We start from the raw sequence: 27,360 nt of genomic DNA, 5'->3' as shown, positions 1-27,360 counted from the left end.
GAACAAGTTTTTTGTGGATTTGGCATGTGACATAGTGTAATAGTCCTCCCGAAGGATCTCCTAAATCATGGGCTAAACACAAGATTACCACAAACAAATAGAAGGGTGCAGGCAAGCTCACCACCCAACCACGGACTGCATCCGCAGAGACCACCTCCGAGCCAGAGGCTAAGGCTCACTCCCACAGATCCATGCCAAATCAACCATGGTATCCCACACCACTAGAGCTTGCTTGTACAGGCCCTCGGCAAGGTTATCTGTGATCCGCCATGTCAACGATAGGAGTATGACTACTCTTGGTCTAGGTACGGACCAATTGCCAATAAAAATGATAATAACCAATACCTCACTTAAATAGTAACTATTGGCGCTATAAATAACCATCTAGTCATAAATAGCATGTATACATGGATTTATTAATGAACCTTAGCCACCTGTATCAGCTTGCTTCCCCTAATCTCATGACTCCCTTAACCCTATTAGATTAGGCCCTAATTCCAAGGATTAGTATCTAACATACTTTTCCTCCTAAGACATTTACTCTTAAATGAAGTCAAGGAACTGGTTTCAAACTAGCCTTTGTCTCTTAAGTTGAGTCTTGCGTTGTATCTTTCCACTTAATTTTGCAACTCAACAACAATGATAATATAACTCACTTATATAGTGACTATTGCTGCAATAAATAATCATAAATAGCTAGTATACAATAATGAAGCTCCTGCATTCTCTAATCTCAGGGCTTTCCTAACCTTGCTAGATAAGGGTCTAATAGTATTAGGTATGTAACTGTTAGCAATCATCTCCTGTTTGTATATTTACACCAGGGTCTCTGTTGTGGGTGTGCCCGCCTGATTTAGGTGTTTTCTCATTTTTTTTCACTCCATATTTTTTCTCTATTTTTTCCTATTTTTTGTAGTGTGGAGGTTGTCATGTGGCTCTTGGATGACCCAGTTATGATGGCCGATTGCCCCTGCTTCTCCACGACTCACTCTGAGTGCTGGCCAACTGGGGATATTGCAGGTCGGGTGTCATCAGAGTGTTGTCAGCTGCCTTATTTTGCTGGCCGATTGGATGATAGGGGCCATATAAAATGGCCCCTAGCCCCCACACACTTTGTATTGGGTATTCCGGGATTTTCTTGTGTATATAGCATAGTTACACGCCTCTCTCTGTCTCCTTCTCTATTGTTGTATTTTGTGCAGTGCACTTGCTCTTGTGTTTTCAGCTTTTGTCTTCATCTCCGCTGCATATTCTGACATGGTATCAGAGCTCTAGGCTCTTGGAAGATCTTGGGAACTGTGTGAGCAAGAGGGGGGCTGTTTTGTTGCTGATTGGTGGACTGTTTTGGACCGTACGGGAAGAGGAGAAGCAAGAGGAAGACGGGCTGATTTGTTGGACAGCCACTTGTAGGTTTAGTTCTTCATTTTTCCCACCCAGCCACCCTTTTCAGTTACACCCCCGCAATGGCAGATTTACTTGAGATGGTTGAGAAGCACGTGAAGATCCAGACACTCCTCACGTTCCGTGTGGACCGTCAGTTGTATGGGAACAACTAGGGTATATGGAAGGTAATGATGGAATCTGTGTTGGAGTCTTACAACCTTGTTGCTTTCATTGTTGTTGGGGTTCCACGGCCGGAGTTAAGAGGAAGGGGAGTTACTCTCGATTCGGAAGGAACGTGAGGCACAGGCACAGTTATGGGATCGTGTCAATGCCAGGGTTCGTTCTTTCATTTTCCTCAACTGCACACCGCAAGTAATCAATCATATCAAGCATATGACGTTGGCCAGAGGTATATGGCAGCATTTGGCTTCTCTTTATAACAGGGTATCGCCCATGAAGAGGATCTCCTTGGAAGTACAGCTGCGGGTGATGAATCTTGTAAAGTCGTTGACGATGCGGGAGCACATCAACAAGCTGCAGGCTCTTCAGCAGGAAGTTCTCCAAGCTGGGAAAGAGATATCATCGGAGGATATGGCCATAACGTTGCTCTCACATTTGCCCTCTCAGTACTCAGCATTTTACTCTTTGTTGATTACCAATGGCAGGCTTAGCACCATCACATGGGAGGAGCTTGTGCGCATGGTCTTGGACCGGGAGGAAATATTCACGAACCCTCCACAGGGCGGAGGTTCGGAAGCCTTAACTGGCCAACGGTCGAAAGGCTATAATAACAAGGACAAAGGGAAGGCTTCACCGGAGAAGTCTTCTGAGAAGAAGTCCAACTCAGACCGCGAGAAACTAAAGGCAGAGAGGACCTGTAATGATTGTGGCAAGAAAGGCCACTATTGGAGGCAGTGTCCCAAGCGGAGCACCGAGAAGGTTGCAGAATCCTCAGCAGCAACCGTGAAGACTGCAGCTTTTGTGCACTTGGAGGTGATGGACACCGATGTTTCATTTTCTTCGTGCAGGTAGGAGGTTGGAGGACTCTCCGCTACTATGGATACTCGGGAGTGGATTCTAGACAGTGGTGCTTCTAGGCACATGACTCCTTCCCGTTCGGCTTTACAGAATCTCTGCAGGTATTCTTGTCACATTCTTACTGGGGATACGTCCACTATCCCAGTTCACAGTGAGGGTAGGTTGGAGATAGTTCGCGATGGCAGAGGGGGGAGGCATTCTTCCCAGGTGTTATATGTTCCATCACTTGGTTTTCATTTGTTGTCAGTGCATTAGGTTTGCAAGACTGGCATAAGGGTGGAGTTTGATGAGTATTTTGTTGCTTTCCGGGACAAAGCAACATGCCAGGTAGTTTGGGAAGGCGGAATGGAGAATGGAGTTTACAAACTTTTAGCACTCTCTCTCCCAAGTCCTCAGTTTTGTGATGAGTGGTGGTCTAGTAATGACCACTTAAGTGTGGATACACTGCAGGTACAGGCTTTTCCGGACCAGATGGTGGATGGCTTGCTAGTTGATGGCAGCAGTTGGTAGGAACTTTCCAGTACAGATGTTGGTAGTTCTTGTGTTCGTCAGTCAGAGGAAACTTTATAGGTAACCTATGCTCTGATGTCTCGTAGTATTCGAGACAAAGAAATTCCTGTAGTTGAGGAAGTTCTTTCCATGGGGACCTATTGGAAAGCTAGGCAGGTGGCAGTTGATTACTTGCAGAAGGAGGTGGATGTTGCACATTCTCCAGGCTTTGTGTTTCCAGATTCAGAGGGGGTGGTTTGCAGGTTTTCGAAGGCCTTGAGTGGTCTTCAACAGGTTTCCAGGACTTGGCATCCCACCGGGAGGAGAGCTAGACACGAGGACCTTGACATCAGGCTACAGTTTTTCCCTCGGCTCAGGAGCAATTTTATGAAGCAGTAAGAGGTAGCCATCTATTGCCTTGTCGTCGACAGAGGCAGAGTACCGGGCTGCTTGTGGTGCTGCTTACGAGGTGGTGAGGTTGTAGAGGTTACTTGGCGAGATTGGGTAACCCACGGTCATCTAGAGGCATTTTTTTCGTGAAAAGATCGTTGCTAATGACATCTTGCTGGAATTCTGTTTGATGGAGGACAGTGAGGTGGACCTCTTCACGAAGTCTCTATCTCAGGCTATGCTCCGACGGCACTCCAGCTCACTGGGGTTGGTTCCACATCCAGGAGCTGAGAGGGGGTGTTAGGAGTCATCTCCTGTCTGTATATTTACACCAGGGTCTCTGTTGTGGGTGTGCTTGCGCGATTTTGGTGTTTTCTCATTTCTCCCTACTCTCCATATTTTTTCCCTATTTTTTCCTATTTTTTCTGGTGTGGGAGGCTGTCCTGTGGCTCTTGGATGACCCAGTTATGATGGCCGACTGCTCCTGCTTCTCCACGACTCACTCTGAGTGCTGATCGACTGGAGATATTGCAGGTCAGGTGTCATCAGAGTGTTGTCAGCTGCCTTATTTGCTGGCCGACTGGATCATAGGGGCCATATAAAATGGCCCCTAGCCCCCACACACTTTGTATTGGGTATTTCAGGATTTTCTTGTGTATATAGCAAACTTACACACCTCTCTCTCTCCTTCTCTATTGCTGTATTTTTCTGTAGTGCACTTGCTGTCATGGCCCTGTGAAAATGGAGCAGGACAAGTGTGGGCGTGGTGGTTGCAGAGTCAGAATATTTTATGATTCACATGGGGGGTGCCCGGACAGAGTTTAAGATGTGTGGACATCCCTAGGTGTGAAGGGGGGAACTAGAAACATTAAACTTTAATGTTTATTAAAGTTTGCCCCTAGGCCTTAGTGGCCCTAGGAACTTATTAAAGTTTGGGGCCCTAGGGATTAATTTGGGGGAGAGTCACTCCACTTTTGGAGTTTTCTCTCTCTTCTCTCTCTCTCTCTTCCCTTTTTGGGAGTCGTGGAGCAAAAGAGAGGATTCTAGCGTGGAAAAACTGAGGAAGCTCTAGGCGGCTGCTGAAGACTGGTCTAGCTGCTGTTTTTCTGTGAACTGTGTGTAGAAGAAGCTGTACAACAGCCGTACAGTACTGTATGACTGCAGGGATTGCTGTGGACAGAGAAGCGCAGGTCTGAGGGGCTGGTACAGGCGCCTGCAACTGCAGGCTACAGGCTGTACAGTGCTGTACGACTGCAAGTACAGCCTTGTACTTTCTGCAGGTACACTGTACGGCCAGTTCTAGGGCAAGTACAGGTGCTGGACAGTGCTGTAGCAGGACGGCGCAGGCAACCAGTAGCAAAATCCAGCAGGCGGCTACCTCTGATTCTCTGCAGAAAGACCGTACCGTCAAGTACAGGCAAGTACAATCAAGTACAGTGCTGTTTTTCAGATCTGCACTTTCAAGGACAGCATAAGAGTGAACATCAGGAGGAGGATACAGGCAAGAACAAGCACACGTGTGAAGCAGGGTTGTGGATACAAGTGCCTGCAAGTACAGATTGGTGCTGTTGCTTCCTCCAGTGTTGTTTCACGAGCTGAACTTGGTAAGCTCTGTTTCTGTTCATCTATCTCTCTTTCTACTGCTTGATGTCTGTTGCAGATATGTGTTATCTGGCCCCTTGTGAGAGGAGGGGTATGGCAGATTGACAAGGGTTGAGACAGAGATTGGACAGCACATGTATGTTTGAGCTGAGAAGATGTATCATGCACTTGAGTTATGCCAGATGTATGCCCATGGCTGGCCTGCTTAGTGATCTTGGCTGATCAGAGGGAGGCACAGTGTGTTGTTTGAAGACACAGATCTGTGTGCATAGATCCTCTGTGCTGAGAAGGATTTGTGGGCCGTCAGATTGGACTTACAGGTGTAAACTCTTGGCTGGTCTTTGTGTTGTACTCAGCCATTCATATTATTTTAATTGAATAAAGAAATACCGCAAGGGGCGCCAAGCTTTGGGGCCAACAGGTGTCGCTGTGTTTTCAGATTTGGGCACTCTAGCTCCAATCTGTGTTTTGTTTCTCATCTAGACTACAAGTGGACGGGTGATTGCTTCTACCGCACTCTGGTTTTCTATCAGAGGCCGGTTTCAAGGTTCCGTTGCCGGGACAAATCATCAACTTTCTGAAGGGGGTGAGCTCGTGGTTGCTTTGGAGAAAGCCGTCGCTGAAAATTCAGCAAACATGTCTGATACAGAGGAAGAGTACTTCTATCATGAAGAAGAAGAGCAAGAGACTTCTCCTGAAAGAGATGTATCTGAGGATATTTTTGCAGGAGAACAGGCTGCAGATGTTGAGCCTTATGAGGATGTAACACAGCCAGAAGATGTGCATGGTAAAGAGGATGATGATGCTCGGTTCAAAGATCGCTTGGCTAGTGTTATGGATACTTTTATGCAGCTCACTCAGAGCGAGAGATTTGCTGAATTTTTGAGATCTCGCACAGAGCCCCGCACAGAGCCCCAGAAAAAGAAGAAGGTTCGTTCGAAGAATCTTCCTCAGGGTCATAGTGGTGCCATCCCACCGGAACCATCTTTTGGCCAGTTTCCGAATATGCAGCATGCTTATGGTGCAAACTCTCAGAGTTCCTTCTATGGACAGCCACCTATTCCTCAGCAGAATATGCATCCAGATTATTTTGGTGGTGGCTCGGTGTTCCAATCCATGACTGGGGGTTATCCTCAGGGAGGCATGAGTATGTATGGGCCTTTTGGAGCAAATTTTCAGCCTGGCATGCAAGGGAATATGTATGGTGGTATGCAGTCCGGTATGGCTGGAAATATGTTTGCAGGCATGCAACCTGGGATGCAAGGCAATATGTTTGGTGGCATGCAGCCAGGTATGCATAATGGAATGTATGGAAACATGGCTGGAATGTATGGTATGCCTGGCATGGGCATGGGAAATGTTGACCCAATGATGGGTATGAATGTTGGGGGCAGCAATCTCACGAAACCACTTCCATATGATAATCTAACGCCTATGGGAAAGGCGAAGGATTACAAGGAAGGGGGAGCTGCAGTGAAGTTTGACACTTTCAGTGGGGCCAAGGATAAATTGAAGGCACTTACCTTTTTACAGCAGTTTGATGCTGCTTTTTCTGGTGGGAATTACACAGAGTCTTCTAAGGTGAGGAAAGCTGCCACTTTTCTCAAGGGCAATGCTTTGCAGTGGTGGTCTACTCTTCTTTTGCAGGGCATAGCACCCACCACATGGGTCCAATTCAAACAGGTTTTCTCTTCCGTATGGCTCACATCTACATTTGAGGTGGATGTTATGACAGCATGGCACAAGCTGGATGCTTCAAAGTGTGATAGTTTGGAGGATTATAACAAGAAGTTTTGGGAAGCTCTACTCCCAGTGACTTCTTATCGTGCCGTGCCATTATCTGAGCAGGTAGAGAAATATTGTTGTGGGCTGCCCAAGGAGGTACGAGATTATTGTATAAAGACAAGAGTAACGAACATGTCACAAATTATTGAAAATGCTATGACAGCTAATGCGTTACTCACAGGTGGTTCATCTGGATTTAAAGGCAGTAAGAAATTGGGCAAGAAAGCTGAAAAATTTGGGCATGCTTCTCGTGATACTAAAGGGTCTTCAGAGACAAAGTATAAGAAGTTGCCAATGCCCAAAAGGACTTCTGAGGAAAGACAGGCTTTGAGAGATGCTCAAAAGTGTTTTTACTGTACTGAAGAGGGGCATATGTCATTCAATTGTCCCAAAAGAACATCCAAAAAGGACCCTGACAATAAAGGAGAGCCCAAGCCAAAGAAACCAAAGCCTTCTGCAGGCTTAGTTCCTGATCTTGTGGGGGAGCAGCTAGGTGGTGAAGCTACAGAGTTGTGCAGGGCATGGGGCAAAGTGAGAGATCAGAATGCTTTGATCTTCTTTGACACAGGTGCTAGAGCCAACTTCATTTCACCAGATTTGGCTGGCCGATTGGGGATTCGCGCAGAGGAGATGGGGCCGTTACATGAGGCTAATATGGCTTGTCCAGGGTATGCAGAACCCGTTACTCCTATCATTGGGAAGCTTCGGCTTCATTTGCAGGGTTATGTGGACAGCGAAGAGTTCTTCATCATGCCTTTGGATGGCTGTGATGTTTTGTTGGGGATGCCATGGTGCCACAGGGTACATGCGGTGGTGGATACTTACAATAGGAAAATTACTCTGACTCATAGAGGGAAAGAGCATGTATTGGATGTAAAACTCAAAGGGGAATCTGTTCCTATTGTATCCGCTTCGGCGATTTCATCAGTAATGAAAAAGCATCTTTCCGCGTACTTGATTTATGTAAAGGATGCACAGGATGATGAGTCTAAGTCTAATTTGTCAATGTTAGATAAGGACAGGGCTGATTTCTTAAGTGAGTTTCAAGACTGTTTTTTCGAGTCATTGCCAGGAGAATTACCTCCTGAGAGGCCAGAAGATCATGCTATAGATCTGATTCCTGGTAGTACTCCACCGAATAGACCGCCGTACCGTGTTAGTGCAGCCCAACAGGAAGAGATTATGAGTCAGGTGCAGGAGCTATTGAATAAGGGGTTGATTCAGCCTAGCTCATCACCCTTTTGCTCACCTGTGCTCTTAGTGCAGAAGAAGGATGGTTCTTGGCGCATGTGTATAGATTACAGGGCGCTGAATAAGAATACCATCAAGAATCGATTCCCCATACCGAGGATCGATGACATCTTGGACCGCTTACAGGGCTCCACAGTTTTTAGTCGTATTGACTTGAAAAGCGGGTATCATCAGATACGCATTAGACCCGAGGATGTGCATAAGACAGCATTCCGAACCACGTTTGGGTTGTATGAGTTCTTGGTTATGCCCTTTGGTTTGACAAATGCGCCTGCCACATTTAACAGAATGATGGACAGGATTTTCAGGCCTCATAGAGAGTTTGTGGGCACATTCTTTGATGATATGATTGTGCATTCACGAACTGAGGAAGAGCATAGAAGGCATTTGGCCATTGTGTTTGTAGAACTCAGAAACCATAGGTTGGTGGTTAATGGCAAGAAGAGTGAGTTTTTCTTGCAGGAAATACATTTCTTGGGGCATATTGTGTCTGGTCATGGAGTCCGTATGGATCCAGCAAAGGTGGAAGCAATACTTAATTGGCCAGCTTTGAGGACCATGCATGATGTACGCAGCTTTCTAGGATTGTGTTCCTATTACAGGCGTTACATACGGCACTTTGCTGAAATTGCTTCGCCTCTTCATGCTTTGACGAAGAAAGCAACTCCGTTTAGATGGGCTAATCGGGAAATTACAGCATTCAAAAAGCTCAAAGAAAAGCTTACTTCGGACCCAGTATTGGTGTTACCGGACCTCTGAAAGGCTTTTGTTGTCCAGTGTGATGCATGTGGAAGTAGCATTGGTGCAGTTCTCATGCAAGAGGGACATGTGATAGCCTATGAGAGTAGAGTTTTGCAAGATGCCGAGAAGCATTTACAGGTGTATGAGAAAGAGATGTTGGCTGTAATTCACGCTCTTTCTACTTGGAAACACTACTTGCTTGGGGCTGATTTTACTGTACAGACAGATCATCAGACCTTGCGATATTTCCTCACGCAGACTAAGCTTTCAGAGAAGCATATGCGTTGGGCAAACTTTTTGTCAATGTTTCACTTCCAGATTGTGCATGTAGAAGGCAAAAAGAATGTAGTGGCAGATGCTTTGTCACGCAAGCCACAGGTCTCTGCAGTTTCACTTGCTTATCATCATGAGCTTGATGAAATGAAAGAGCAGTATGCCCATGATGAGGACTTTGAAAGGTTGTATGATCAGATGTCTGAGGGTCAGCGGCATGAGCACTATACTCTCAGAGATGGGTTTTTATTGATGCATGGCAGACTGTGTGTTACCAGGCCATTGCGACTCAAGGTTATGATTGAAAGTCATGCTCCACCGTATGCAGGTCATAGAGGGATTGACGCCACGGTCAAAGCAGTGGAGACTTTCTTTTATTGGCCAACCTTGAGAAGAGATGTTGATGCCTTTGTGAGGCAATGCATCGTATGTCAGAAGGTAAAGTTTGACCGTCAGAAGACACCAGGGTTATTACAGCCTTTACCTATTCTGGATAGACCTTGGGAGAGCATTGCCATGGATTTTGTATTTGATCTTCCACGGACACAAACGGGAAATGATGGCATCTGGACTATCATATGCAGGTTCAGTAAGCAGGCTCATTTCATTCCCGTGCGGAAGACAATTAAAGTGGATCATATGGTGAAGTTGTTCATGGCGAACATCTTCAAGTATCATGGCTTGCCTACGTCTATCATTAGTGACCGTGATCCACGGATGACGAGTTTGTTTTGGAGAGGGTTGTTTGACAACATGGATACAACTCTCAAGTTTTCATCGTCATTTCATCCACAGACAGATGGTCAGTCAGAAGAGGCTAACTCTACAGTGTTGGATCTTCTCAAGTGTTATGTGTCAGAGCACAAGCAACAATGGGAAAAGTATCTTCCTTTGGTGGAGTTTGCATATAACAACACTGTACATAGCTCGACAGGCAAGGCGCCTTTTGAGATTGTAGAAGGAGGGAAGAAGGTACCGCCCATTTTGCATACAAAGGATAAGATCTTTGAGGCTGATCAGTATGTGGAGAGCTTGGATGAAGCTTATCGGAGAGTTAAGTTGGCCCTCCAGAAAACTTAGCAGAAGCAAAAGAAAGCCGCAGACCGTCACAGACGTGATTTACAGTTTGCATTGGGTGATTGGGTTCTTTTGCGCTTTAAAAAGGCTAGACTCAAGAAGATGAAGGGTAAAGAGAGCTTATTCCCTAAGTTGAGCATGCGATATTATGGGCCTTTTCAGGTTTTGGAAAAGATTGGTGAGGTAACCTATCGTTTGAAGTTACCAGATCACTGGAGGATTCACAATGCTTTTCACGTGAGTCTTCTTAGACCTTTCCGTGGGGATGTGCCTGAGGATGTATCAGATGAGGCTCAGCCGGAAGTTGAGGAACTTGATGAGGTTCTGATTCCAGAGCAGATACTGGCACATAAAGAAAGGAAGGTACGAAGTAAAGTTTCCCGTCGCTATCTTGTGAAGTTCAAGAACTATTCACCGATGGATGCGAAGTGGATGGAGGAAGGTGACTTAACAGATTCACCTCAGGTTTTGCAGCTTTATCTCAATGCCTTTGAGTTAGAGCCGACTCTTATTGTGGCTCATTCAGGTTCAGCAGAGCATGGGTCTGGAGCATTACCTGATGCTCAAGAGGGGGGTAGCACCTCCACTCCCTTGATACAGACAGGCTCAGATGACATCTAGAGGTCGCTTGGTGCAGTTTTTATCTCACCCGAAGGTACTGAGGCTGACAGTACATTTGTTTATGGGACTTCTATGATATATGTGTACTAGTCACATGGAGATTTTTGTGGATATGTATGGTTCACAGTGGTATACAACTTGGACTATTACTATGCCATTGGTTTGCAGTGAATGTTGATACATGTGTATGGCTCAGAGAGATTGGGACGCTGATCTTGCCATATTGTATATTTCACTTTGGATATTTTGATGCATCACCAGAATGCAATCGAGGACGCTTGCCATTTTTCAAGAGGGGGGTATGTCATGGCCCTGTGAAAATGGAGCAGGACAAGTGTGGGCATGGTGGTTGCAGAGTCAGAATATTTTATGATTCACATGGGGGGTGCCCGGACAGAGTTTAAGATGTGTGGACATCCCTAGGTGTGAAGGGGGGAACTAGAAACATTAAACTTTAATGTTTATTAAAGTTTGCCCCTAGGCCTTAGTGGCCCTAGGAACTTATTAAAGTTTGGGGCCCTAGGGATTAATTTGGGGGAGAGTCACTCCACTTTTGGAGTTTTCTCTCTCTTCTCTCTCTCTCTCTCCCCTTTTTGGGAGTCGTGGAGCAAAAGAGAGGATTCTAGCGTGGAAAAACTGAGGAAGCTCTAGGCGGCTACTGAAGACTGGTCTAGCTGCTGTTTTTCTGTGAACTGTGTGTAGAAGAAGCTGTACAACAGCCGTACAGTACTGTATGACTGCAGGGATTGCTGTGGACAGAGAAGCGCAGGTCTGAGGGGCTGGTACAGGCGCCTGCAACTGCAGGATACAGGCTGTACAGTGCTGTACGACTGCAAGTACAGCCTTGTACTTTCTGCAGGTACACTGTACGGCCAGTTCTAGGGCAAGTACAGGTGCTGGACAGTGCTGTAGCAGGACGGCGCAGGCAACCAGTAGCAAAATCCAGCAGGCGGCTACCTCTGATTCTCTGCAGAAAGACCGTACCGTCAAGTACAGGCAAGTACAATCAAGTACAGTGCTGTTTTTCAGATCTGCACTTTCAAGGACAGCATAAGAGTGAACATCAGGAGGAGGATACAGGCAAGAACAAGCACACGTGTGAAGCAGGGTTGTGGATACAAGTGCCTGCAAGTACAGATTGGTGCTGTTGCTTCCTCCAGTGTTGTTTCACGAGCTGAACTTGGTAAGCTCTGTTTCTGTTCATCTATCTCTCTTTCTACTGCTTGATGTCTGTTGCAGATATGTGTTATCTGGCCCCTTGTGAGAGGAGGGGTATGGCAGATTGACAAGGGTTGAGACAGAGATTGGACAGCACATGTATGTTTGAGCTGAGAAGATGTATCATGCACTTGAGTTATGCCAGATGTATGCCCATGGCTGGCTTGCTTAGTGATCTTGGCTGATCAGAGGGAGGCACAGTGTGTTGTTTGAAGACACAGATCTGTGTGCATAGATCCTCTGTGCTGAGAAGGATTTGTGGGCCGTCAGATTGGACTTACAGGTGTAAACTCTTGGCTGGTCTTTGTGTTGTACTCAGCCATTCATATTATTTTAATTGAATAAAGAAATACCGCAAGGGGCGCCAAGCTTTGGGGCCAACAGGTGTCGCTGTGTTTTCAGATTTGGGCACTCTAGCTCCAATCTGTGTTTTGTTTCTCATCTAGACTACAAGTGGACGGGTGATTGCTTCTACCGCACTCTGGTTTTCTATCAGAGGCCGGTTTCACTTGCTCTTGTGTTTTCAGATTTTGTCTTCATCTCCGCTGCAAATTCTAATAGTAACATACTTTTCCTTCTCAGCCATTTACTCCTAAATGAAGTTAGGAAACTAATGTTTCAAACTAACCTCTTCTCCGAAGTTGAGTCCTCTACCCTATATTTTATACACAGGGATCGACTTATTTCTAAGCTTCCTCCGGCTCATGTAGAACAAACGACAAGTCCTCAACCTCAACAAGTTCCCAGGAGTAACAATATTTTCTCAACCCCCAGTTTCTCCTTGAGTCTACTCACATGGAAAACTAAATGAACTTGCACATTAGGAGGTAATTCTAGCTTATAGGCCACCTCACTCACTTGCCTTTTTTAGAATCCCGTAAGGTCCACAGTATCTAGGGGATAACTGCCCAACCTTCCTTGTTTGTAACGTCTCAGAACTCTTGGGTACTCTCAAATATACTAGCATTCCCTCGGACAACTCCATCTGTGAACCCTGTGCCTATAAACATAAAACCATGCTCTGTCTTGAGTACTTCTGAAAGCACTCGTGCACTTACTAGCATCTCCTACATATCCACTAAGAAATATCTAGCTCTGCAGCCATAGTTACTGAAGATTTAGGAGCACTCGTGCACTTACTAGCATCTCCTGCATATCCGCTAAGAAATATCTAGCCGCATCCATAGTTACTGAAGATTTAGGTTGATAATTGTACATCAGCATAAACGGACTGTATCGAGTAGTCGAATGCTAAGGACTATTGTAGGTAAATTTGACCATAGGAATGTACCTTTCCCAATTAGATGGTCGCATGGAGACGTATGCACGAAGCACATCCTCCAAAACTTGATTCACCCTCTTTGCTTGCCCATGAGGAGGCGGAGGATGACTAGACGAACTCATATTCAATGTAGTCTCCGATTTTTGGAAAACTAGCTGCCAAAAGTGTCCAAAAAACTTGGAGTCTCTGTCACTCACTATGTCACAAGGTAGACCATATAATCTCAAAAGTTGTTTAACGAATTGTTGTGCCAATTCAGTTGCTTTCAGAGTCGTCCTTGTGGGTAAAAATATGTAGTCTCCGATTTTTGGAAAAGCAGCTGCCAGGAGTGTCCAAAAGATTGGAGTCTCCTGCCACTCACTATGTCACAAGGTAGACCATACAATCTGAAAAGCTGTTTAACAAATTGTTGTGCCAATTCGGTTGCTTTTAGAGTCGTCCTTGTGGATAAATCTTGCCATCCTCAAAGCGTGTCTACTACCACCCAGATAGCATCATGCCCTTTGCTGTTCCATTGCATTCCGACAATAGAATCCATGGAAATACTTTCCTATTTGTTAAACAGAATATCCGCATGATGTAACACACCTCCAGTCCTAAGGTATTCAATCTTGTTCACTTGATACTGATGACATTTCACCATGTAGTCGTGGACATCCGCCTTCATCTTACGCCAGTAAAACATCCGTTTTACCAAATCATAAGTTTGATGTATCCCCGATTGTCCTGCTATAGGAGCGTTGTGACATTCAAGTAAGATCTTCCTTCTAATCTCAGTACTATGTGGAACACAAACTGTTACGTCCCGAACTAGGTAGGGTTAGTTAACTTGGGGTTTGGGTGTATGGCTAAGCCCTAGGTTAGTGTTTAGTAGAGTGTGTGTCACGTGCATCCTGCACTTGGATGCCATGTGGACATATATGTACAAATAGGTGCAGGACTTGGAGTGGAAACTGGTCCCTTGTGAGCCCCAGTCCAAGATGAGTCAGCCAGGGTTCCACTCCAAGCGTCCAAGGTTAGGTGTACAAGTCCTGTACATGGTTAGGTGTTCAAGTCCCGCAAAAGCATTGCCAATCCGTATGCCACATGGACATATCTGTACAACAGGACTTGTACACCTAACCTTGGATGCTTAGAGTGGAACCCTCGCTGACTCGTCCCGGATTGGGGCTCACATGGGACTAGTTTCCACTCCAGGTCCGATCCTGCACCCGTACATGGTCTTGGTCAGGTGTGCATTGTCTTGCACATGAAGCAGTCTCCTTTGGAATGATGTGAGGTGTCCTGAGTGTTCGGTTTGCAACCAGGCATCTCTAGAAGCATGTAGTTGCATGTAGAAGGGTGGCAGCCCTTAGGGCTACCCTAGAAAAGGGGTTGTATCCCTTGAACAGGGGCACGGGGTAGGCCTTAGGGCACCCAAGGGGGCCAAGATGGCCCATGGCCTTTGCCCACTAGCCAGGAAGGCTAGGGCATGATGTCGGCCAGCCCTATGGGGGCCTGGACAGCAAGACGACCAGCCTGTTGGCCACCTTAGGAGGCCTGGGCAGCCCAGTCGGCCAGCCACAAGGCTTGGCCAGGCTGTGGGCCAGCATGGCTGGGCAGCCTGCATGGGCTAGACAGTCCCAGCAGTGGCTGGACAACAGTGCACAGGGCGGCCAGATCTGGGCCAACAGCATGGCATGAATGCGCATGAATAAATGCATACGGCACACCTCATCCCATTAGTTGAGAGTGGAGACAGCCAGATATGGGTCGTGGGAGTTTTTTCCAGCAGGCCGATTGTTGTAGTAGCAACCCGACCAGCATTACAAAGGGCTATAAATGGCCAAGCCTGAAAATCAGTCATTCATCTGATCATTCACAAGGGGTTGCTGAATTCCAAGGGCCAGGACAGCCAAGGGGAGCTCTCAGCCAAGGTGAAGGTGAAAAGTTAAGAACCGGATTGTAGATTTGCATCATTCTAATAAAGCAAATACACCATTCGTGGCGGGGGCCCTACAGAGGGTATTCGGGACCCAATACTATGTCCGAACTGGTTTCACTGTTTTATATCGATGAGGAGCCGCAAACAAAAAAACCATATCACCTTCTTTGAATTCATCATGTCGGCGATGTCGGTTAGCTGCTTGTTGGTATTGTTCCTGAACTCGAATTATCTGATTTGAAACTTGAAGAAGAACATCTTGCATTTCTTGAACTAACTGATCCGCTAATGCCACCTTGTGTTGAAGAACAAAGTTCGATGGCACAATTGGTGTATGACCATAAGCGGGCTTGGAAAGGACTCATGCCTATTGCTGTGTGATGAGAATTATTGTAAGCAAATTCCATCAATGGTAGATAATCTTCCTAAGATGCTAGGTGAGACTGAATATAATGTCTGAGCATCTCTTCAAGAATTTGATGAACTTTTTCAGTTTGGCCATTTGTCTGTAGATGATATGCTGAACTGAACAGTAAATTTGCTTGCAAAGTGAAGTCTAGAAATGTCATGTAAACTTAAGATCTCGATTTGAAATAATGGACTTTGGCAATCCATGTATCTTGAAAACATACTGAAGAAATAATGAAGCAATATTCGGAGCTTGACCTGTCTTCTTGCACGGTATAAAATGTGACATTTTGGACAATCTGTTGACCACCACCATCATCTGTGTATTGCCTTTTGAAGAACGAGGTAAAGATGTAATGAAATCCATACTGATACTTTCCCAACGTTCATTTGCTACTGGAAGTGGTTGAAGAAGACTGGCTGGAGCTTGTCTATTGGCTTTGTTGACAAGAGAAACATGCTGTAACAAGCTTTATAACATCTTGCTTCATTTGAGGCTAGTAATAAGAAGCTGTCAGCAACCGATAAGTCTTCTTGATACCAGGATGAGCTGCATAAGGAACCTCATAGTGATTCTCTTCACCAAGAGTTTACGCATACTTGTGTAATGAGGAACGCAAATGCGATCTTGATAATATAATAATCCATTGACCAGAGAATAAGCTGCATAAATCTTCAAATCAGAAGGAGTGGAATGTGGAGTCCTAATCACTCGAAAAGCGTTTACAAAATCTCGATCGTCTGCATAATGATCCACAAAAGTTGCTGGGATGTCGATTTGAACTGTAGAAATCTCCATTGCTAAGGCCTGAGGCATTCTGCTAAGAGCATCGACAACCACATTAGAAAGACCAGGAACATATTCAATAGCCATGTGGAAGTTTGCCAAATACTCCATCCATCTGTCTTGTCGTGCATTCATAACTGGTTGAGTGAAAATATACTTCAGGGAATGATGATCTGTCTTCACAACGGAATCTGCTCCTAAAAGATAATGTTTCCAAGCTCGATAAGCATGAACAATTGCCAAGAATTTCGTATCGTATATTGGATAACATGTTTGAATTGCTGAATGCTTATGACTGTAAAAGGCGATGGCACAGCCTTGTTGCATGAGAATTGCACCAGTTGCAATATCAGAAGCATTTGTCTCATGACTTCAAAAGGAAGATTGGGGTCTGAAATTGCCATGACTGGGATTGTTGTCAAAGCAACCTTTAGCTTATCAAAGGCGCGAGAAGCATCATCTGTCCACTGGAAAGTAAGGGCTGACTTTAAAACCTCTGTCAAAGATGCTGCAATTTCTGAAAACTTAAAGACCTTTGTATGATAAAATTTGGCAAGACCCAATTTGAACCAGAGTCGTGAGGAACATAATAATCCCTCAATCCACTTATGAGGAATCGGATAATCTGATCACAAAGACAATTGTCATAGTCAACAAAATTATCTATTCTATCAAGATTGGGTAATTCCTCGTACCTAGGAGATAAAAATACCTTCCCTCTCTGAGAACCATAGAACTATAAGATATCTGAACACTCTCGTCATAAATGACCTCTAAAAGTGTTCCTATCAAGATTGTGTCCAAGCCAGAACACCCATGATATAACTCTCCTACCATACCATATCCTTTGCTAGACGCACAACTGTGAAATTGGTTGTACAGCAAGTCAATTCTTTCTAGGACTACACCTGGAACTATATCTTCAAGTTCTAATTCTCAAGTGTATCAAACATATCCTTCTCAATATTATAATAGGCAGATAGTTTTATCAGAGGCAAATCTTGACCATTATTGTGTTTGGTAGATAACCTGTTCAGTATTATCATAGGCAAATCTTGACCAATCAAACGATCTCTGGGTGCTGAACATGTGCAATGTTCCACCAGAACTAATTTATCCTCTCTACTGCCTGACACACGGAGAACAATCATCATGAGTAGGAACCTATCTTAGTCGAACTCTGATTGCCTGAAGCATCTAGAAACTTCAAGTCTCAAATCAATCTATTGTGTCAAGGTAAACAAGATGCAAGCGAAATCTGCCAACATCAACACTCTCTACTGGAACTAGGTTGAACTAGTATAATCCCACCAGTCAATACCTCGCTACACAACTTTGGATAACATGCTACGACCATTAAAAAAATTGATAATTTGGATATCTTCCATGTTAGAAGCATGGCCCGTAAACAGTACGTCTTCCACGTCAAAGGTGTGGCTAATGAACTGGACATTTGCCATATTAGAGGCTAGTGCACTTACCCCATGAACGAGGCATCCAACAATCCTGAATTCTGGATAAATATCCATCAGAAGCTAAAACATCTGCCTCGACAGAACCCTGTAAACTTGCACATGTGATTCATCCTAGCATCCCATTCCACCAGAACATGCCCCATATGTCACCAATTGGCCGACCATTTGGTCCATCTCCAGTTTTTGCGTCTTGTTCTCTTGAGGCCAGGCCGGTGTCTCATGTGAAGAGGCCAGTATTTTGCTGACATGGACGGGAGCCAGACTGGTGCCACCCGTGTGTTAGCAGGATGGTGTCGTATGGACGGGAGCCAGATCAGTGCCACCCGTGTATGACCTGGACTGTGTTCGATCCATGGGACTGTCACGCCATGGAAGAGCCAGTATTCGTGCCGTGTTTTGCCTATGGGACTGTCACACCATAGGGAGACTCGTGCCTGGAACTGTGTCTTACCTATGGGACTGTCACTCCATAGGAAGACCAGGTTTTTTATGTTTTTATGTCGTGCCAGTTTTGTGCCGACAGATATTTTGTACTTGTTCCATGAACGGGAGATATGTCCATGTTACTATTTGCACATGCACACATATTTTGCATGTTTGAAACTGTTTTCGCATGACATGTATTTGTGTGTTTGCCTGCTTGACGTGTTACTTACTGAGCGGGGACGCCTGCCAGTGAGTCGTGAAGTCTGCTCTGTATTCTGACGAGTTTTAGTGCATGTGAACAGGTGGTAAGTATGTCGCACTTGTTGTTTTAATATTTTAATTCTAACCCCTTTGTTTTATAAGGTTAGGGGTTCACACTTATTTAAAAGTGGGCACCCCCTTTGGGCACCCACTTAGGGGCCAAGGTGGGGAGCCTCACTTTTAAGTGAGTGTGGGGGTGGGCATGGTCACCAACCCCCACTAGTCCCCCTTCATGCAAGCGTGGAGATCTCTAGTTGCAACTCCACCTTAATTTTATTAAAAGAAATCTCTCCCTTCAAGCGTGGAATGAATCGCTTCCTTCTGGCGTTGATTTTTCACCAACCTGCGCTTCCTTTCTTGCAAGCGATTGTGGCCCCTGCACTACTGGCTGCAACCAAACATGCTCCCAGGCGGCTGCTGCTGAATCTATATGTGCCCCTGCTCCTATAGCAACCAGGCTGCGGGCTGTATCACTGAATTTTGCTGCTGGCGCTGCCATCTCCCCCCTGTACTCTGGCGCATGCTCTTCATGGAGGCGACCCTCTGCTGCTGGCTGCGCCTGCCTCTCTACAGGTGGTCGAGTGCTGTTGTGGGCGGCTATTAACTCCACGCTACTCCCTCTTCCAGGCGGCTACTTCCTCCATACAGGCGGCTGTGCACTGCAGCCAGGCGTTACATAAACTGCGCACCCAGGCTACCACTGAATTGTTTCCCCCAGGCGGCTGTGTATCCATCACCATCAGGCTGTGCTCCAGCAGGCGGTTGTCTACAGCTATCTCTTGGTTTTTCTACCTTGAAAGTGGTGGTACATCCTCTCCACTGGTGTTCTACAAGGAGACTTCGAATCACCTGAGTGACTTCATCATATCACAAGTATTGGTTTTCTAACAACCATCTACAAGTAAGTGATTTTCAGATTTGAATAAAGTATTTTATGTTTAAATCTCGTAAAGGATTCATCCTGCTCGGCCACACCCGTTCGGTGCCGGGTTGTCCAAGCTGTATTGGCGAACCTCGGTCCAAAGGTGCTGAGATCGGGAGAGCCAGGCGTTAGTACGAGAGCGCCTGTTTGTGCGTGGTCTCGGAACACCAGTGAGGCGCTCTCCGCGGAGTCCAGTGAAAGCACAGGACCGTAGCGATTGGACCACACTAGTGGTCGTTCTGCTTCGAGTTTTCTTCATTGAAAGTCGAGCCTATTTGTTTGTTACTGTTTTCATATGTACATGGACATTATCTGGTTCTTGGAACCCATGGAGCATTGTATTCATTAAATACTCCCAATAAATATATCATATATTGAGGGGGGGGTCGGCCCGTTCCGGCCCCAGTGCTGGTGTCCATCTTTCCATTTCTGTTCATTTATTTTTCAAGTTGTTTTAAGTTGTCCATTTCAAATTTGTGGTTTTAAAGTTGTGCTATTAAGCGTGTGGGTGTCCAACGGAGTCTTTCCCACTTGACGGGATCGGTTTCATTGGTATCAGAGCACGGTTGTTTCCCTCTTCCTAGTGGGGAAACGAGCCTGTGTACTGGACATCCCGCTTTTAGCAAACTTTGAACACAATGGACAGCCAAGGCAACCCTTTGGAAGTACCTAATTCGAGGGGTCCCTCTAGTGCCTCTCGTGGGTCTGATGCCCTGCGTGGTAGGCACAAGCCCCTTGAAAGGGTTCTTGATAGTGAATCCAAGGGTCAACTGTCTCCAGGAAAGACAGTTATGCTTGAACAAGAGCCTGATGCTATGAGGGCTGAAATGGAACATATGAGAAAACTTTTGCAGGCTCAAGAGCAAGATATGAAGTTTTTGCACGAAGATCCACATCTGCAAAGTGCTATTGAAGCCAGGAAGGCTGATGCTATGGTTGATGTAACTTTCAAATCAATGGCTCGTGAAGTGGGCAAGAAACCAAGGGAGTTGGCACTTGCCTATCTCCTTCGCAAAGGTGATATCAAAGAGGGGGATGACGGAGAGCTGAAATTCAGAAATCCACCTCGTTTGAAGCATGGAGATCCCGCATCCCAAAGGCTGAAATCTTTTATGCAAAAGGAAGAGGTGACTGTCACCTCTCGACATGCATCCTCTCCCCAAGGCACTAAGCCTGACAGATATATGTATGCCAGTGCTCATGGAGGGCACGAAAGTCACATGCATGCAAGATATGTATCTCATGGTGACAGGTCTACTTCCAGAAAAATTTTGCCTTCTGAGTTGTCTCATGGAGAGACCATGCCACATGCAGGTAAGTCACATGCATCTGAGCTTCGAGTTCGTGGAGCACATGCCACCGTGCCCCATGAAGCTTCTATGACGGCCCATGGAGCCCATGCAGACAGGGCTACCCCGTTGGATAAGGGGAAAAGAAAAAGAGAGGACCATGAACCTCATGCCAGGAAGCTCAAGGAGTTCAAAGCAGGTGATAAATCTGTCAAATTTGATGTCTTTCATGGTGAACATGATGCTTCTAAGGTGTTAGCGTTTGTGGCACAGTTCGACATTGCTTTTAGCGATGAGGATTTCACAGAAAAATCAAAGGTGCGCCATGCTAGCATGTTTCTAAAAGAGACTGCTGGCCATTGGTGGATCACCGAAAAGATCACCAAGGATCCCATCTCTACTTGGAAGGAATTCAAAGATAGATTTTATGCTCAGTTCTTGCCACCCAATGCAGAGCAAACTCTCACTCAAAAGTGGGACAGGCTGGAACAAAAAGATAATGAGAGTGTGCAACAGTATGTTAACAAATTTTGGAAAGTGTTGCTGGAAGTGACTCCCTTCATGCTAATCACAGAGGATGAAAGAAAGAGGAAGTTTCGTTCTGGATTGCAACCAGCATATAGATCGGGTATTGAATTGCACCCAAAACATACGTTGCAACAACTCACAGCTTCTGCCCTTGCTACAGAGCAATTGGTGCTCAAGATCAAGCAGGATCAAGGAGGTTCCAAGGGGAAGGACAAGGCTGTCCCAAATCAGCAAAAGGGTGGACAGCCACCTAAAAAGAACTTCCGGGAGCCTTACAAGGGTGGTAAAGCTGAAAATAACACATCAAAAGAACAGGGCCCAAGGAAGAACAAATTTGGATTAACTCCGGAGCAAAGAGAGCAATATGCTAAGGATGGAAAATGCTTTTCTTGTGGTAGCAAAGACCACATGTTTCGGCAATGCCCAGATCGCAAACCAAAGCACGAGGACAAGCACTCCAAAGCAAATGTTCATGCAGTTCCTGATGTGCAAGGTAATACAGGTCATGATGCAAAAGAGCGTATGGTTTGCAAGGCTTGGGGGCAAATCAAGGATCAGCCCGCACTCTTTATGTTTGATGACTGTGCAACTGACAATTTCATCTCTATGCAAATGGCAGCTGCATTGGGTATTGAGGTTGAAAACATGGGACCTCAGATTGAAGCTAAAGCTGCATTTATTGGTAAAGAGGTGCAGGTTACCCCTTTGATAGGGAAGTTGCGCATCCATATTCAGGGCTACCTTGATAATGAGCATTTCTTAGTTGCTCCACTGAATGGATGTGATGTATTGTTGGGCAAGCCGTGGCACCATAGGCTTGAGCCCCGCAAAGACTACAAGTCCAATATGATTTCTTTTATGCATAAAGGCCGCATGCACTTTATTGATGCTGGCAAAGAAGGGGATTCGATCCCAGTTGTATCACACATCCAAATTAATAAAGCAATGAAAAAGAGTCTTTCAGCGTACTTGGTTTTTGTGCGTGATAGTCTTGTGCCAAATCATCAAAATATGGATGCTATGTCTAATGATAGGCTGAATTTTCTTAATGCATTCAAAGACTGTTTTGCTGACTCATTGCCAGGTGAACTACCTCCCCAAAGGCCCGAAGATCATCGCATAGATCTTGTGCCAGGTAGTTCTCCACCTAACAAACCCGCATACCGAGTGAGTGCTGCACAACAAGAAGAAATTATGAAGCAGGTAAACGAGCTTTTAGAGAAAGGTTTGGTTCAGCCCAGTTCCTCACCTTACTGCTCTCCTGTGCTTCTTGTTCAAAAGAAGGACGGATCATTCCGTATGTGTGTGGACTATAGAGCTTTGAACAAGCTTACCATCAAGAACAGATTTCCTATTCCACGTATTGATGATATCTTGGATAAGCTTGATGGCTGAGCTTGCTTTAGCAGACTTGATTTGAAGAGTGGTTATCACCAGATTCGCGTGGTGCCACAAGATGTCCATAAGACTGCATTCAGGACAGCCTTCGGATTATATGAATTCTTGGTAATGCCTTTTGGTCTCACCAATGCTCCTGCTACTTTTAATCGTATGATGAATAGGATATTCCGACCCCATCGCAAGTTTACAGGAGTCTTCTTTGATGATATCTTGGTTTTCTCCAAGAATGAGCAGGAACACAGAACTCATTTGGTCACAGTGTTCGAAGAGTTGCGGAAGCATAAACTTTTCGTCAATGCCAAGAAAAGTGAGTTTTTCCTTTCAGAGATTCATTATCTGGGACATTTTGTATCCAAAGATGGAGTTACAATGGATCCTGCAAAGATAGAGACTATTCGGAATTGGCCCGAATTACAAAACGTACATCAAGTACGTAGTTTTCTGGGATTATGTTCGTATTACAGGCGTTTCATAAGGCATTTTGCCATGATTGCCACTCCTCTACATGATCTCACGAAGAAGAAAACTGCTTTCAAATGGACTTCAAAGGAACAGGATGCTTTCTTGCAGCTCAAGCATGCGATTATATGTGGTCCAGTATTGATTGTTCCTGACTTGCACAAGTCATTCGTGGTTGAATGTGATGCTTGTGGTGATTGCATAGGAGCTGTCCTAAATCAAGAAGGGCATGTAGTTGCATACGAGAGCCGTCGTTTGCATGATGCTGAGCTTCATATGGATATCTATGAGAAAGAGCTCTTGGCTGTAATTCACGCCTTAAAGATTTGGAAACACTACCTTCTTGGGGCTGAATTTGTAGTCAAGACAGATCATCAAAGTTTGAGATACTTTCTATCTCAAACCAAGCTTTCAGAGAAGCAGATGAGAATGGCAAACTTTCTTTCCATGTTTCATTTTCAGATTGTGCATACTCCAGGAAAGAAAAATGTGGTGGCCGATGCACTATCTAGGAGGCCTTATGTTGCTGCAGTCTCAGTGGCCTCTCATGGAGACCTATCTGCTATGAGAGATTTGTATCATTTGGATGCTGATTTTTGCCATATATGGACTGATTTGATGGCTGGTCATTCACATGCCTCTTATGTTATCAACGAGGGTTATCTCATGAAGGATAATTGCCTATGTGTGGTGAAGGATTTGCGTCCAAAGGTTATGGACGAATGTCACGCTCCACCTTATGCTGGTCATAGAGGTATTATGCCTACTACTCGTATGATTCAGAGGTATTTCTTTTGGCCAAGCATGCGTAAAGACATTGAGGCTTATGTGTGTGCATGTATTACTTGCCAAAAGGTGAAATTTGACAGGCAAAAGCCTCCAGGTTTGCTTCAGCCATTGCCTATTCCCTCGTAACCTTGGGAAAGTATCACGATGGATTTTATTATGGATTTGCCTAGATCCCAGCATGGGAATGATGCTATTTGGACTATTGTGGACAGGTTTAGCAAGCAAGCTCACTTCTTGCCCGTCAAGAAAACCATTAAAGCTGATCATATGGTAAAGCTTTTTCTTGCTAATATTTTCAAGCATCATGGTATGCCTAAATCCATTGTTGGGGATAGAGATCCCAGGACTACAAGCCTATTTTGGAGGGCTTTGTTTGATAATATGGGTACTAAGCTTGAATTTTCATCAGCTTATCATCCCCAAACGGATGGCCAAAGTGAAGCTGCAAATTCAGCTGTGTTGGATTTATTGAAATGTTATGTGGCAGATCAAAAGACTGCATGGGAGAAGTATCTTCCACTTGTTGAGTTTGCCTACAACAATACGATCCATGCTTCCACAGGAAAGGCTCCGTTTGAGATTATTTATGGCAGAGTGGTCTTGCCACCCATCCTTCGTACAAAGGATGAAATTTTTGCCGCTGATGAATATGTTCGTGACTTAGATGTTGCCTTTGGTCAGGTGCGGACAGCCATTGCAAGATCTCAGAATAAGCATAAAATGGCTGCTGACAAGCATAGAAGGGACATGGAAGTCAAAGAAGGTGATTGGGTATTGCTGAAATTTGAGAAGGCTAGGCTTCGGAAGAGGCCAGGACGAGAAGGATCATATCCTAAGCTTTCTCCTCGCTAGTATGGACCCTTCAAGGTGATTCAGAAGATCAATGAAGTGTCCTACAGGCTTGCTTTACCTAGTCATTGGAAAATTCACAATGCTTTTCATGTGAGTCTATTTCGGAAATATGTGGGGCCAGATCCTGATGAGCCTGTCACAGAAGATCCGCCAGAAATTGAAGAGCTTGAGGAGATCCTCCAGCCAGAACAGATTGTTTTTCACAAGGAGAGAAAGCTACCTGCAGGAAAGCTTTCCAGGAGATACCTTGTGAAGTTTAAAAATTATTTGCCTATTGATGCCAAGTGGGTAAATGAGGATTATTTTGCAGATTATCCGCAATTGTTGCAGGCATATCTTGAGGCTTTTCAGTTGAGGTCAACTCTTTAGAAGCCCGGGGGGATGTCACCAATTGGCCGACCATTTGGTCCATCTCCAGTTTTTGCGTCTCGTTCTCTTGAGGCCAGGCCGGTGTCTCATGTGAAGAGGCCAGTATTTTGCTGACATGGACGGGAGCCAGACTGGTGCCACCCGTGTGTTAGCAGGATGGTGTCGTATGGACGGGAGCCAGATCAGTGCCACCCGTGTATGACCTGGACTGTGTTCGATCCATGGGACTGTCACGCCATGGAAGAGCCAGTATTCGTGCTGTGTTTTGCCTATGGGACTGTCACACCATAGGGAGACTCGTGCCTGGATCCATGGGACTGTCACGCCATGGAAGAGCCAGTATTCGTGCCGTGTTTTGCCTATGGGACTGTCACACCATAGGGAGACTCGTGCCTGGAACTGTGTCTTACCGATGGGACTGTCACTCCATAGGAAGACCAGGTTTTTATGTTTTTATGTCGTGCCAGTTTTGTGCCGACAGATATTTTGTACTTGTTCCATGAACGGGAGATATGTCCATGTTACTTTTTGCACATGCACACATATTTTGCATGTTTGAAACTGTTTTCGCATGACATGTATTTGTGTGTTTGCCTGCTTGACGTGTTACTTACTGAGCGGGGACGCCTGCCAGTGAGTCGTGAAGTCTGCTCTGTATTCTGACGAGTTTTAGTGCATGTGAACAGGTGGTAAGTATGTCGCACTTGTTGTTTTAATATTTTAATTCTAACCCCTTTGTTTTATAAGGTTAGGGGTTCACACTTATTTAAAAGTGGGCACCCCCTTTGGGCACCCACTTAGGGGCCAAGGTGGGGAGCCTCACTTTTAAGTGAGTGTGGGGGTGGGCATGGTCACCAACCCCCACTAGTCCCCCTTCATGCAAGCGTGGAGATCTCTAGTTGCAACTCCACCTTAATTTTATTAAAAGAAATCTCTCCCTTCAAGCGTGGAATGAATCGCTTCCTTTTGGCGTTGATTTTTCACCAACCTGCGCTTCCTTTCTTGCAAGCGATTGTGGCCCCTGCACTACTGGCTGCAACCAAACATGCTCCCAGGCGGCTGCTGCTGAATCTATATGTGCCCTTGCTCCTACAGCAACCAGGCTGCGGGCTGTATCACTGAATTTTGCTGCTGGCGCTGCCATCTCCCCCCTGTACTCTGGCGCATGCTCTTCATGGAGGCGACCCTCTGCTGCTGGCTGCGCCTGCCTCTCTACAGGTGGTCGAGTGCTGTTGTGGGTGGCTATTAACTCCACGCTACTCCCTCTTCCAGGCGGCTACTTCCTCCATACAGGCGGCTGTGCACTGCAGCCAGGCGTTACATAAACTGCGCACCCAGGCTACCACTGAATTGTTTCCCCCAGGCGGCTGTGTATCCATCACCATCAGGCTGTGCTCCAGCAGGCGGTTGTCTACAGCTATCTCTTGGTTTTTCTACCTTGAAAGTGGTGGTACATCCTCTCCACTGGTGTTCTACAAGGAGACTTCGAATCACCTGAGTGACTTCATCATATCACAAGTATTGGTTTTCTAACAACCATCTACAAGTAAGTGATTTTCAGATTTGAATAAAGTATTTTATGTTTAAATCTCGTAAAGGATTCATCCTGCTCGGCCACACCCGTTCGGTGCCGGGTTGTCCAAGCTGTATTGGCGAACCTCGGTCCAAAGGTGCTGAGATCGGGAGAGCCAGGCGTTAGTACGAGAGCGCCTGTTTGTGCGTGGTCTCGGAACACCAGTGAGGCGCTCTCCGCGGAGTCCAGTGAAAGCACAGGACCGTAGCGATTGGACCACACTAGTGGTCGTTCTGCTTCGAGTTTTCTTCATTGAAAGTCGAGCCTATTTGTTTGGTACTGTTTTCATATGTACATGGACATTATCTGGTTCTTGGAACCCATGGAGCATTGTATTCATTAAATACTCCCAATAAATATATCATATATTGAGGGGGGGGTCGGCCCGTTCCGGCCCCAGTGCTGGTGTCCATCTTTCCATTTCTGTTCATTTATTTTTCAAGTTGTTTTAAGTTGTCCATTTCAAATTTGTGGTTTTAAAGTTGTGCTATTAAGCGTGTGGGTGTCCAACGGAGTCTTTCCCACTTGACGGGATCGGTTTCACCATATATGTCTTACAATCCATCACCCCTCAGCTTGCAAGTCTTCTTAAAGATTTCTTAAGGTTGCTAGCAATCTCTTTCGGCATACAAACTGAATCTTCTCGGGAAAATAAATCTATCCGAGAACCCTATTGGTCTCAATATCAACAAAATCTAGTATGAATTTGGATCTCTACAAAATATATGTGCGTATGCCAAGATCCAT

The 27,360-nt window shown here is 45.5% G+C and overlaps 1 protein-coding gene across 1 annotated transcript in view; it reads left to right on the top strand.

Moving 5' to 3' along the window:
- LOC147621951 (protein-tyrosine sulfotransferase-like) overlaps nucleotides 1–27,360 on the top strand; it is a 55,724-nt gene that overhangs the window by 1,602 nt on the left and 26,762 nt on the right. The window lies entirely within an intron of this gene.

The sequence above is a fragment of the Cibotium barometz genome, chromosome 29, assembly GCF_041138505.1.
Source record: "Cibotium barometz isolate CiBa-2024 chromosome 29, ASM4113850v1, whole genome shotgun sequence".
Taxonomy (NCBI): Eukaryota; Viridiplantae; Streptophyta; class Polypodiopsida; order Cyatheales; family Cibotiaceae; genus Cibotium; species Cibotium barometz.
Note: the sequence above shows the minus strand (reverse complement) of the source record. Positions and strands in the feature narration are given on the sequence as shown.